Consider the following 13,659-nt stretch of genomic DNA (forward strand, 5'->3'; position numbering starts at 1 on the left):
ATATGGAACGGATACGGAACGGATATGACGTGACGTTACTCAGACTACAACAATAAAAGCGGTAACTTCCTTCAACCTACGCATAGAATCAAATGAAGCAAATATATCGATTCTGGCATTAAAAAAATCTATTTCAAAACCATTAAAATAAAAACAAATAACAACGATTGTTTTTCCCACCCCTACTGCATATTATATGGAGCACCTTTAATGATGAGGAGTGTTACGAGTGTTACCCTTTCAATGACAGGCCTTAAGGCTTGTCTACTATTGTGTGTGCTTCCACTTTACTTTTAAATGAAGCACAAATTAACAGTATACTGTACATACACAGCTGAAACTGAAAGCTGATCTCCATGAGAAGAAACCTATCCTGTTCAAGGTTCAGGTGTCTGAAGCCTATAGAGAGAGAAGGTGGGGTAGATCCTCGACAGGTCGCCAGTCCATCACAGACCAATACATCCACACCTACAGGCCTTTCAGTAGTTCAGTTTGTTCTGCAACTAACCTGCAAGTCTTTTGACTGTGGGAGGAAACCTGCTTGCTAAGAGGCAACAGCGCACACCATCAATCCCCCTTGCTGCCATGGGACAAACCCAGAGTCTATTAATGCCAACTATTAAAGTACTTATCCTTCTTCCATTTTCCAATACATGAATATAGACATGAGGGGGCATGTCCCATCTGACAGTTGACCAGGTGTCTGTGTGGCTCTCCTCTCTGCAGCATCGCCATCCTGCTGCTCACTCAGGCGTACGCCATTAGAAAGACATCACATTTAGACAGCATTTGTATTCTTCTCCGCACGGCCGAGCCCGTTCCCAGCACCCACACTTCCATCTTTCTCTCTCCCTCTCTTTCTCTATCTGGCTCTCTCATACACAAACACACTCAAACAAACAGAGCTCAGAGGCAGTACTTATCTCACTCTCATTTTAATTAAGCCGACACACTGGAGCATAATGCTGCCTTGCAGTTTCGAACTCCCTCGGCTGTAATTCTCATGGATGAGAGTGCAACTTCCACAACAACAACAACAACAACAACAACAGCAACAGCAACAGCAACAGCAACAGCAACAGCAACAGCAACAGCAACAGCAACAACAGCCAACCAATCACTTAAAAATGCCTTTTTTTAAGTACTTTGGTTAAGGAACTGGTTTGCTAAAAAAAGACACACCTCTGACGTTGACCCTTGAGGAAGGCAAAGCAGTTTTTCCCCGGCATGGTTTTCTCTGGAGCGGAGCCGGAGCGGTGCGAAGCTGTAACCTGCATGGAGAGGTGTATTGCTGTCCTCTCTAGGTCTCTAGGTTTCTGTGTCTGTGTGTTTTGCAGGGTCACCATGTAATCTATACAGTAACCTGATCACACGCACTTTGCCAGTGTCATTAAATTTACATATCTTCCCCGAGGAGGGGAAAATATGCACTCACGACACTACTCTCTAGATGGAACCAAAAGACCGGTGGAATGCACCAAAACAACAAATAGAAACATTAAAGATGACAGTGGATAAATTGGTTTTCAAGTATGACATTTAAGACTAGGTATAATTTGTGTCATGTGAGCTAGCATATTGTTTGTATCACATTATTAGCCAATATATAGAGCCAATATATTGGCTTAAAGGAACAGCATGTAGCATTTCAGGGGTTCTATTATCAAAAATGGAATATATTATTCATAACTATATTTTCATTCGTGTATTATCACCTGAAATTAAGAATCGTTGTGTTTTTTCGTTATCTTAGAATGAACCCTTTATATCTAAATAGGGAGCGGGTCGTCTTCACGGAGTCCGCCATGTTTCTTAAACCAAACACTGGCTCTATTGAGAGCCTTTCGTGTTATGACGTTACCTGAAGGCCACCGTAGCCAACGCATGTGAAACTGCGGTAACGTGAGCAACAGAGTGCAAAACTGTGGTACCACCAGCCGTCGTCTGACTTACTGACATTGCTCTCTTAAGAAGTGTTATTATGGTAAGGATGGCCTCTGAGAGAGGCGAACGGCGTTACCATGGTTTTGCACTCGGCTGCTCACGTCACCATAGCAAAGGGAGGAGTGAGTGGAGGGATACTCCGTTGGTTGAAATCTGCAAAGACACCACAAGACGCCGCCAATTCCTACAGACTGTACCTGTAATAATAATTATATAATATATAATAATAATAATAATGAAAAATAAAGTTGGTTCATCATGCGTTTCTGAACACCTGGTTATTCACTGACTGATTTAAGCCAACACTTTGTCACACAATGTAAGCATTCCAAAAATGTAATGGACTGACTGATATCTTGATTGTGTTAAAATGGGCATGATACGCAGGTCGGGTTACCCAGCCTTGGCAGTCTGCTGTGGGTCACTACAGAGCATGGTTTGTGCTTCTGCCTTCCTCACTCCTCATCACGCCAGAACACTGCACAAGTCTCTAAAGCCACCCAGTCTTTTCTCGCTGCCGAGTGACCACTGCTATCTGCCATACTAAAAATACTCTTAAAGGAACAGCAGCCCACGAGGCATCAGTACTCCCTTATCGCCACTTCCCCTATTCTTATCTCGCTTTTTCCCACCAGCCCCCTCCCTTGGCTGCCATGTCACGGGAGAATTCTATGGATAACACAGTTCACGCCCCCAAATCCCTCAAATCAGCGAGCAGGAAATCACTGCTGATCAGAGTCACACCGGCAAAAGGAGAGAAGAGTGGGAGGGAATAAAAATGAGAGTGGAAAAGAGGGGTAGGATAAAAATACATCTGATAATGGAAATGAGGACACTAAATTGATAAATACCATAAAGATAAGAAGCGAAAAGTCATTGGCAGATGTGAGGACAGGAATGGAGTTGAGAAGGAGTTGCTCTAAATAGAAAAGGAAGGAAGATGCTGCAGATGCTTCGGTGCTGTAATGTAAGCCTTTATTGGAACTGGCAAAGGCCTCGAGTTAGAAGTCTTTCTTGCATCAGACAGATCTTGTTGCCATTAATAATCTCTAATATTAAAAGGCAATGGAAAGTGCACACATCTGTATTATGTTCTCAGAAATGCTTCGCTTATAATTTCAGAGTGGACAAGCCTTTGAAATACAAATTACAGCCATGTGACAGAAAATGTATTCAGCCCGCCACTGAATAGATCAAACTATAATGGTTGTCAGTATGTAGACATATTGCCGTTTGGTAAATGGTGTTGTTTGCTGTTTCTGCAGGAAGATGGACATCTGAATGTTTGCAGAGGTGCTGTGATAAGGTCTAGACTGCAGGCTGTATATAATTGAAGAGGTGTAAAAGAAGATGGGGTTTTAGACTACCTGAGGACTGCTGCCTCCAGTGTACAGTGTCCGAGGCAAACCTCGCTCAGTTAACAGGCAGGTACTGTACCCATAGTGCATATTTTCCTTTCCAACAAAACTAAAATGATTCAATAGCATCGTAACTAAATGTTTACAGGAGTGCACTTTTCAAATAATCAAATTTGCATTTCTGTTCCTGTGCGAGGAGTGATTTATGTAACAATTCATTTTGGCTTTCCATCATATCTGAAAGTGTTCGCACCTCTCAAGTCCATTTAGGATATATTGTACAAACCGCACATACTTTACATGACTGCTAACCCCTTTTTCAATGTAAACTATATTGTTTTTGATTTGTATTTATCACCTTTGGCTTTCATACATTTCACAACAGTATGAAAAACAACATGCGAAGGCTTGCAACGAGCTTTCCTCCGTCGAAATGAGCACCGTGTCTGATTGTTTTGTTTTTACCCTCTCTATGCTAAACTATGCTAATGCAGTTATAAGTGCACATCTATTTGAAAAGTCTGCACTGCAGTGCCACACAGAGAACAACAACAATCAAGCCTCTAAAAAGGTTTATAATAAATGGGCTCAAACATTCAGAAATAAATGGTGTGATCCTCTAATAGAGGAAATAGTTGAATATGTATGAATGGACAAGTGCACTTGTAGCTGCTCAGTTTCTAGGCATCATTGTCTTTGACTCTCTCCAAGTATTCCTCTCTGTACTACTTGAAAGCTACTGGTGAAAGAGAGAAGATGACCTTGCGTGCGTGCGTGAGCGTGTCTCCCAATGATTTCTAAGATGGAGATCATGGAGAATAAGTGGCATCGCTTTCTGGTGTGCTTTTCATCGGCGGTTATGTGGTGTACTCTAATATCACCTTCACTGGCACCTGCTTGGCATAAGACTGTGGAACAGCAGAGAAAACTGTACCACCTGCTGTTTGTGTGTGTGTGTGTGTGTACATATGTGTATGCCTGTGTGTGTGTGTGTGTGTGATTGAGTATGCACACTGTACTCAACCTGCCCAGGGAGAGGATCCATTCACTCATCAAATATTCACCAGCAACCACAGGCTCCCAGCTGCCTGCTGCTGTAATGCACACACATTGCCGTGTTATTGGTTCCTGATGTATTCGCTGGAAAAAAGTGCCCCATAAAATGTTTCAACAGTCCATTATGAGGATCATTTTTCAAGTTTATGCAGCTCAGCTTCAAATGTAACTGGCACACACCTACACCTGGATACACCAAATCTCCTACTTGAATGCAAGCTGGCTGGTTCGCTAGACTGTGAGTAAAAAGTCGTGCGCTTCCAGAGTATCTTGCAGCTGTTTGTATAATTACCCATCCCCAGTGTGCATCAACGTAGTGGCAATATTGATCAACACTATCTAATAAAACCAAGGTTGATGTAAGATGTATGAAGAGTTTGATTGACAGACCTATAACTACTGTAGCTACCTCGCGGGATCACATATCGCACAAAAATACATCTCGTCAGGCTTCAAGTATGCATTTGTGTCCAGTAAGCCTCGGGCCAATCAGCATCCTGCGAGGAGCTACAGGCAGCTACGGGGCGTGGCTTAAGTGTGTGTGACGCGACACAGATGATGCCTTCAAATGGGGTCGTGCATACCGTGTTCACGAGAAGAGTCCATATGAACGACCGCGGAAGTGGAACGTTTCTGAAAGCTCAGAGTTCACGAGTTGAGACGTGATTATTGACGTAGTTTGAAGCTCCAAAGCTTCATTCGTAACATTGACACTGCCCAGTCCTCCTCTGTCTAATTGTCTAAGTTCAAAAGTCAAAATGTATTGAAAAAAAGATAGATTTAATCATTTCCAAAATTCACAACATGTTTTCATCAAACGAAATATCCTGCTTCAATGTCTATTTGTTGCCACACACACACACATGTATGTTTCACCCCATAGTCTCCATATCCACTTCAACATAGCCTATGTAGGGAATCGGCAAAGAGTTTGCTGTAGTGAACCAGAGCCATTTGGCTGCAGGGAGCACATCCTCCTCGTTCCCTAGTAGGTTCGCTGTCTGAAGAAAGACTCAGAAATGTCTTAGAGCCTTTGGTCTCACCTCGGATTGCCTGGCTCTCGGCCTCCGAGGTGGCTAGTTTTCCTGAAGAGACGTTGGTAGCATGCTGGCTATAATATGCAATTTACATTTGAAGCAAATTAGCTTCCCATCCTCTGTAACAATCTCCCCTGATACTGTAACACACTACCTGCCTGCTCTTAGCAACCTTAGTGTTACAGGGCTCGTCTTCAAGGGACGAGGAAATGGCCTCTTCACGTACCTCTGGTCTTAATTACACAATCTACCTCCGAAATAAACTTATCAACTGAGCGACCATCCTTGGCTAGATCCCCACTAAAGGGCTGGATCTGGCTCCCTCTAGGAACATAAACATATGACCTATTTGACCCCTTATTTAATGTGTCGATAGCTTCCATGGTTTTACCCTGTTTCTCACTCAGTTCAGAAAGCTTTGTCTGCAAATGTTCAACATCATCAGTCTCTTCTCCGGGGCTCTGAAATGGTGAAATGTCTCCGTGCAAATTTAGCTCAAGTCCAGTCACTTGAAAGCTTGCAGGCCGTGGTAGGGGTGATGGTTGCGTCTTCCTCTCCCGGAGCGATCTTCTCCCTCCACTTCCTCCGTGTCGTCCGGATGTCAGCAGCCTGGTCTCTGGTTCTCCACAGCAACTCCAAGCAGGCATCACCGTCTTGCATCTGCTTCAGCTCCGGGACAACACATTACCACTACAGTTATTTATGCACTTCACTAATCTAGTCTAATCTACTAATTTCCAAATTATCAGAAAACTCCAAATAATACAGACCCCAATCCTGTTACCAAAATGTGTCGGCAGGTGAAATTTGAAAAGCTATATTCAGGGATCTTTATTTCTCGACCACTCTCACAATGGGAGAGTAGTATTAAATGAATTCTGAATAATCAGTGTGTTAGATTTAACAAAGAAGTCTCACTTTAAAGTGTAACTCTATTCAAACGTCAAAGAGTTTCACAAATATGTGTTACCAACATATGAAGTGCATTAACCAACCTAATAGAGTGAATTGAATCCCAGGCTAACTAAAAGTGCCTTAAAACTGTAAACAGTACATCAGTCAGTGCATGAACAACTGTAGTGGTAGCTCTTCTGTTAATACAAAAAGAAAACAAATAAAACCACATACAGTTCATTCTGATAGAACATTAAACATTTGGTGCATTAATATCAAATGAAATGGTGCAGTAGTATATCTCAATATACTCACTACATTATATCTTTGTGCTGACTCAAGTGTGGCAGCATCCATCAACCCCATACAGCACTACACAGAGAAAATATACATTATTTTCAGTAACATGCAAACATTACATTTTCTGACTTCCTGATGTACATGTTTTGATTGTTTTGTATATAAATAACATTTTTAAAGGTATTTACCCACAGGGAAAACAGCAACCAGCCCCACAAGACCACAGGTTAGTTTCTGAAGGAAAAAAAAGGACTTTTCCCTTCCTGTTTTCCTGTTCACGTTCACGTCCTTTCACGACGTCCCGTTTAATTCCTCTGGGAGAGCATCCCAAATTGCTCATGTCTAGAATGAAAGGGAATTCGCAAATTGCTAAACTCTCGCGAGATGTTGACGTTTGTGCAGCGAGTCTCGCGATAGTTTGTTTGCAAGCTTTTGCTTGTTTTCGCAATTTATGGGTTACCTTCTAGTAAGTAAGTAAGTAAGTAAGTAAGTAAGTAAAGTTTATTTGTATAGTACCTTTCACAGATACAAAATCACAAAGTGCTTTACAATAATAAAAAATATATCAGTCAATAATTAAAGAAGCGATGACAAGCACAGGGCTGTCAAGCTAAAAACACAACAAAACAAACAAATGAGGACAAAGACACATAAACAGGTAACAAATACAGTCAAGAAAAGGCCAATAAAAGCAATAAATTAAGTGGAGATAATTATTCAGACGAATTAACAAAAGCCTGTCTAAATAAAAACGTTCTAGACACGTCCTCTCAAATAGGGGATACCCGAAAAGAAGAAGAAGAAGAAGAAGAAGAAGAACAACAACAACAACAACAACAACAGCAATACTAATAATAATAATCACCATTATAATGATAATAATAATAATACATAAATAAATAGATAGATAAATAAATAAATCAATTTAGATATATTTTCCACTAGGCTACACTGATATGACTCAAGAACTCCAAAAATGGAAACTTGTGCTGATGTGCGATGACAGAACAGATACCCAGGCACAGGTAGCCTAACATGCTTGGGGTATTACAATGAAAGCAAAATGTGAATAACATTTATAAAGATGCTTACTGTATGTTACAAAATGTCTTACACGAACAATACAGACAATAATCATGCCTAAGTGTACCAAACATACCGTAGATCACATCCTAAATTTAAGTTGGTTCTAAAATTATAAATACAGTATTTTAGATTAGTCAAACATATTCTTTATTCTCAAAATAAATGAGTATAGTATTCTAATACTGACAGAACATGAAAAAGCATGCCCTCCTTTAAAGATACTGAGCCATAATTCATAATTCACTTCAGATATAGAAAAACAGGCAGCCCCACTGAAAGTCTGTTTATTTTCAATGTCAAAGAAGACTGTAATAATAGGCCACAGATACAGATACACTGTACAGCACCATTGTGATAGTAATATTCCAGCGGGGGAATTAATTTCATAGCTGACTTGTTTCATGTTATCATGAAATGCTATCAGCTCATTCTGGTGCTGCAAATACAACTGCTTTGGTTGAGGGGCAGTGTGAGAAATTAATTCAAGCAAATCTCCAACACACTTTAACACATACAAGTATAACCAATTTGCAAGGATATTATGAATATTTGATAAAGTCTTTTTCTGCGTTGTTGATTGCATTTTATTTTATTTTTCTACTGTAGGGCTCTACGTAGCAAGAACTAGTGAAGCTGAGCGTTAATCAGTGATGTATTACATTTGAGACAAATCTAATTTAATCACGTATAAGGTATAAGTGCTACAAGAAGCTTTGAAGGATGTTTCCGAAAAAAATGTCACAAGGAGTGAACAATCTGCTTAATACTTTTAATTAGATCACTCATATAAATCCTTATTTTTTCCTGTGGAAGCAGCAGCGTCTGTACCTTGCAGCGGTGTCTCTTAATGCAGCTTTGGTGATTCAGCGTTGGGTAAAAATCTTTGAATTCCTACTCAATGACTAAGCTATTTGTCATTTAGAAGAATAATTCAGGGATTATATCACAGAAAAGCAGTGAGTGTTTGTGGTGCAGTTGACTCATTTCATGCGATTTTTACTTTATAATCAATTTGGATTTTCTCTGATTGTTTTATAAAGAATGATCTTTTTGAGGACAGACAGTTAGATGTAGTGTATAAACATCTTTGATATTATCGCTTTCTCACGGTTAGTTATTGACTTTGAAAACATATTCAGTAGAGAGACAGAGAGAGAGAGAGAGAGAGAGAATATCAAGGTTGGCATACTGATTAGGCGAGTAGAGCAAATCAGTCAACACCCAAATCACTCCAGTGGAAGGTTGCCTGCAATATATGCTTACTTAATCACATACAAGGCCTTTAATATTCAATACATGCATTTCTTCAGCTATACAAATCTTTTGGGATTTACAGCTAAAGAGGAATTCCTGCTTTTATTACTCTGCATGTCTCAAGCATTCATATCTCATATCTCTGTCTTTATAGCCAAGCTTTTGTAAGTGATCGCCATAGTATCCTACGTGTATTGTGGTCTAGCTTTTTGTGTACGACGCTACACTTTTACTGTAAAGTCAATATGGTGTGTTGATTGACGGCGCGTGCTGCTTGTTGTTTAACAGCCTTGGCCAGCTGTTGGGGGCTGCCACGGTGCAGAGGTCAGAGTGATGTAATGAGGGAGATGTGGGGATAAAGAGATGGATTAGAGCAGACAGCAACCCCCGCAGGGACACGGATGTAGTGATTACACCCAGATTAATGACACAGCACTCACTGCGTCACACACCGGTGACATGTGCACTACTGTTACTGAACATAATGTACTTTAATGCATGCAGACACGCGCTCCCAAACAAAGTTGCACAGGTTTATATTCAGATATTCTGCTGGATGTGTTCCAATGTGATTTTTTGGCTGCAGCATTACTAATTTATACCTGTCTGACATCTTCACTGTGTTTTCGGGCATCTGTGCTTCTTACTTGCATCAGGTACCTGTCCCACTTCTCTTGGCAGACTTAAAGTTCAGGTTGCCAGATCAGGCAGCAATATAATTCAAAGACTTGTTGGTCCCATGAGAGGCAAAGCCCCAAGGTGGGGAGAGCACAGAGCTTCACATCACACTCCTCCTCCCCGCGGGTACACGTTCCTCTGTTTTCTCTTTCCTTTTCCTTTTCACTGCTTCGCTCAGTTCACACTTTCTCTCTTCTCTCTGCTTTCCCTCCTCGGCTTTGAGCAGCAGTAGGAAAAAGCCGGATGATCTACGTCTCCCATCTTTCTCATTCCCTCGGCTGTCCTCTCTGGGGTATGTTGCTGTGGGAAACATCACAGTAGTAAAGGCGGTGGGCATCTTTTATACATACAAAGTCCTCCCAAGAATCATAGTAAGGCACACACACACACACACACACACACACGCACACGCAGCCTGGTGAATCATGTTGAATGAATGGACTGAATTTTTATTAGGCTGCATGTTGTATATGCTCTTGGAAGCCAGATGTGGGAGAAAAAGCAAAGATAATGGACACGAATAAATGAATAAATTATGGCTGTCATGGCGAATAATCACATGATTGTCCATAGTAAATCGGGATTAATCGCAAATAATATGCAAATTTTTTATCCGATCAAAATTTGCCAAGTATTCAATACTCTTATCAACATCGGAGTGGACAAATAAGCTTGCTTTATGCAAATGTATGTATATATTTATTATTGGAATTCAATTAACAACACAAAACAATGAGAAATATTGTCCAGAAACCCTCACAGGTACTGCATTTAGTATAAAAATATGCTCAAATCACAACATGGCAAACTGCAGCCCAACAGGCAACAACAGCTGTCAGTGTGTCAGTGTGCTGACTTGACTATGACTTGCACCAAACTGCATGTGATTATCATAAAGTGGGCATGTCTGTAAAGGGGAGACTCGTGGGTACCCAGAAAACCCATTTTCATTCACATGTCTTGAGGTCAGAGGTCAAGGGACCCCTATGAAATTGGTCATGCCAGTTTGGAGCGTTATTCAACCTCCTTCACAACAAGCTAGTATGACATGGTTGGTACCAATGGATTCCTTAGGTTTTTCTAGTTTCATATGATACCAGTATCTTCACTCTAGCTTTAAAACTGAGCCCGCTACAACCTAAAAATCACAAGTTGCATTAATGCATTAAAGAAATGAGTGGCGTTAAAACAAATGTGCGTATTATTACCGCATTAACTTTGACAGCCCTAGAATAAATACAAAACTAGGTTTTGCAGAGGTCAGTGCAACCTCTCTTGGTGCTGGTTATTTAACTGCTGAGGGGGGATACTGTATGTCAGAGACAGCTGTGTCAGCGAGATAACACATAGTACATGTTGACACGCTGCTTGTGTGTACAGCGAGTTCATGTCTATATTATTTCAGATGTCATCATATCTATTGGTGACAAATATGCACCTTACTTCAAAACTGGCGTCTCTTTTGTCCTAACGGGATACACAGGGGGAGCTGCTGCCTGTGCCTCCACTGATAGTAGTTCCCCTTTACTTATCGGATCAACTTATCAACGCATTTGATGTTTAACCTTCACTTTTTTGCACTTATGTGCTGGGGACATTTAGAGATAAAAACAACAGCTTGCTCTGTCTGGACACATGCTAAAAGTGATTATAAAATGGCCATAGATTGGAGCAAATCCATCAAGGTGAGTCTTTTGGAAATATTAAAGGCACCGCGGGTGCGACAGGACGCTGTAATAAGAACCTAAATGAAGGCTGAGCAAGTAAATCCAGGATATGAACAGCAATTTATTTCTCAGAGGCTTTAATCTGCAGTTTACAGGTCAGGATGAAAGAGAGTTTATGAAGTGAATGGCATGAAAGCGAGGAACGTTTTACTGTGGTGGAGTGCTTAAGATGTGTGAGGTTAGTCTTGCATATCACTGATAACACTAAGTCAAAGAGAGAGAGGCTTTTATGCAAACACAAGAACACGTACACATACAATATCCTGCACACACTGACAGCATGTTGAGTGTGACTAGCTGCAGACGCTCGTTTACCGTTTGTCCTCCAATGTTCATTTCCCTCTGCCTCATAACCTCTCCTTCTCTCTCTGACATTTTCCCTTGTAATAAAGCGTTCTGGTGCATTGGCTCCTGATAGAAACAGCACTGCGTGGGGACAACAAAGGCGGCAGGGAAAAAAAGGAGAGGGATGCCAGTAGAGGAAAAGGATAAGCACGGTCATCTTCACACAGTGACAGAAACATGAACAGCAGCCTATTTATTGTAATGGCCTTTGACCTTTTAATCCCGCTGTAGATCAATGAATGGATTTACAGCATTTCATTACATCAAATTGGCCTTTTGAACCTTGAAATGTCTTCAAGAAAATATGTGCAGCTCCAGCTTCATCTCTATTTCTGCATCTGTTCCCAAATGGCATCCATCTGTGGGGTCAGAAGCTCCATCCAGCAGGCGAATGCCAGCTTCAGTCCCAGAAGAAAAGAAAGCACTTTAAAGCTTAACTAAGAGGACCGGTCTCCAACATTACACTGTGATCTATTAGTGGCTACAGGGACCATTGGCTAGAGGGGACCCAGGGACCAGAGCTACAGTTAAAACTTGACAGAGAGGGAGGGAGAGGGCTTTGATGAGGAGGGGAGCTGAACTGGTTCAGAGCCTGTTGCTATGGTAGCCATGTGGAATAAATCAGCAGCATGAATCCCGCTCTGAAATGCCTTCAGCACCCCACCGACTCAGGTAGACCCCGACAGAATGTGAATGAGTACGGTGTCCTAGTGCGCAGCTCACTATGAGAAAAAAAACATCACAACCAGTCCTCCTTACTGGTTGATTAGATTTTGTATTTCACCAGCATATGGCACAATATTAGGAAACAAAGCAATTTCGTTAATATCATGTTTACAGCTCGTGCCCAATCAAATAAAAATATATATTGTTAGCCTCACAGCAAGAGGGGTCGCAGGTTCAAACCCAGCTTGGGAATCTTCTGTGTGGAGTTTGCATGTTCTTCCTGTGTTAGCGTGGGTTTTCTTCAGGTTCTCCGGCTTCCTCCCACAGTCCAAAGACATGCAGGTTAATTGTTGACTCTAAACTGCCCGTAGGTGTGAATGTGAGTGTGAATGTTGTTTGTCGGCCCTGTGATAGTCTGGCGACCTGTCCAGGGTGTACCCTGCCTTCGCCCAATGTCAGCTGGGATCGGCTACAGCCCCCCCATGACCCTGAATAGGATAAGCGGTTACAGATAATGGACGGATAAATGTTTTAAAAGGTACAATGTGTAACATCTGGCGGCATCTAGAGGTGAAGTTGCAGATTGCACCCTCTCCCGTGTGCAGAACGTTTAGAAGAACTACGGTGGCCAACATGAAAATGTGAATGACCCTCTCTAGAGTTGTTGTAAGAGTAGTTTGAGAATAGTAGAGCCAGTGTGTACGAGGGAAGTTAGTGGTGAAGCAAGAGAGAGAGAGAGCGGTGGCGAATGTGTGTGAGTGTGTGTGAATGAATGTGAGCGAATAAGTGAGCTAGTGGAGCAGAAGACAGTTTAGCTTTGAGAATATCACGTGAATGTACAGTGGAAGTTGCAGTCTGTGCTGAAATAAATGCTGCAGCTCCTCAAGACCGAAGGCCCTAACACACCAAGACGACAGTCGTCAGTGAGCGTCCGTCGGTCTAGTTTTTTTCGGTGTGCCCTGCACCGTTGGCTCTAGTCCGCCCATGTCTGAGGTTATTCAGCCAATTCAGTGTGTTGAATCGGCGGCGGAGCCCGTCGGTGAGAGAAATCACTCTGATTGGCTGTTCAGCTTAAATGAATCAGTGCACGAGAAGAGAAATGGAAGTGAGGAAAGCAAGCCATGTCTTGTTTCCCGGCGGCTGAGTGGAGTGACGGGGGTAAACTCGGGAGCGAGTAACGTTATCGACTCCGGCCCAGGCAGGGAATGTTAACACAGTGGTTTGTCCGTTCTGGGCTACTGTAGAAACAGAAACGGCCAGCTCCGTGACGAGAGGATCTGCTCCGTCTGTAGATATAAACTGCTCCCTCTAAGG

The sequence above is a fragment of the Sebastes umbrosus genome, chromosome 4 (assembly GCF_015220745.1).
Source record: "Sebastes umbrosus isolate fSebUmb1 chromosome 4, fSebUmb1.pri, whole genome shotgun sequence".
Classification (NCBI taxonomy): Eukaryota; Metazoa; Chordata; class Actinopteri; order Perciformes; family Sebastidae; genus Sebastes; species Sebastes umbrosus.